Raw genomic sequence first — 1,276 nt, 5'->3', positions numbered from 1 at the left:
ATGAGCAATGCAGGTCATCAGTCACACTGACATTATAAAAGAGCAATAGATATACACATAAGTACAGCTCAGTGCAGTGATATCTGATCAATAAAAAAAAATTTTCAAATGATTATTTATCACCGCTTTATAGATCACTCTCATTCTGGACACAATATTACATTTTTTAGTGTGAGAGTTGGTTTATTGCCTGTTTTGTATCTGAACACAAAATATGAGTTTTCAGTCATCCATTACCAAAACCAAACCCATAATGTACACATGAGCCAGGCCACACCTGTTCTTCTGCATTACTTCTTCTTTACATGTCACTACTGAAAAATCTCACGGATTATTCACATGCAAATATTTCTGCCGATCTGAATGAATTCATTCTGACTACAAAAAAACCCACTAAAACCTGTGCCAAATGCATAGAATGAAGTTTTAGTGAATGACCTTCAAGCTTCAAACCTATGCTTTGGATACAGTTTGTGTGGAGTTTGTCTGCATGTTGTGTGATGGATGGACTAAAATGAATCACACCTAGCAGTTAATTAATGTTTTGTGAGTAATGATGCCCTATTATACTGGTGCCCCATTCAAAGTGTATTCGAGACAAAACAAATCAAAGTAATGCAGTAATGTTTTGATGATATCAAAATTTGGGGAAAGATATCTTGACTGGATCCAGCTACAGGAAGGATACAGTGATTTAAATGATCACTCTTTATAGCTGAAGTGAACAGGAAAGCATGACATAGCAAACTGTGAAGTGGATATGGAGACAAAACCTGAAGACCTTATCGCTTTTACTCCTGCCAGAACACGAATGATTGACTAGTGAACACAGTTTTATTCAATTAAACCATTCTTATAAACAACAACCTGGTCTTTTTATTTCTCGTTTACAGATATAAATGTGTCAATAACACACTGTGTAATAATAATGAATACAAACTAAACCTGTTATGACTGTTTCCTTTGAGTAAGTAACATAAATCTGTTTTTCTTTTATTATATAATGCTTTTACTCGCCACTCCTCCTCTCCCCTACACGATCATACGCTTATATTATCTCGGCTTGGGCGTGCCCTACACGTGATAAAACACATAATACACAGGATAAAACAGTCGGAGGTGTCCCAGCTGCATTCTCACTGTTCACTCCGAGCTTTCTCATGTGAGTATTAACAACTACATATCTCGTCAGATTTCTAGGTTACATTAAAAGTAGCGTTGAGCAGCACATTTGTAGGACATGCACCGCATCTCACTTCCGCATTCCACTTACATA

At 36.4% G+C, this 1,276-nt stretch overlaps 1 protein-coding gene across 1 annotated transcript in view; it reads left to right on the top strand.

Moving 5' to 3' along the window:
- Positions 1-1,039: 1,039 nt before the first annotated feature.
- serpinb1 (serpin peptidase inhibitor, clade B (ovalbumin), member 1) overlaps positions 1,040-1,276 on the top strand; it is a 10,357-nt gene continuing 10,120 nt past the window's right edge. The window contains exon 1 of the mRNA XM_083562143.1: positions 1,040-1,162. The gene's annotated coding sequence lies outside the window, so the exon portion shown is untranslated. The remainder of the gene's footprint in view (positions 1,163-1,276) is intronic.

Source organism: Silurus aristotelis (genome assembly GCF_946808225.1).
Source record: "Silurus aristotelis genome assembly, chromosome: 15".
Classification (NCBI taxonomy): Eukaryota; Metazoa; Chordata; class Actinopteri; order Siluriformes; family Siluridae; genus Silurus; species Silurus aristotelis.
Note: the sequence above shows the minus strand (reverse complement) of the source record. Positions and strands in the feature narration are given on the sequence as shown.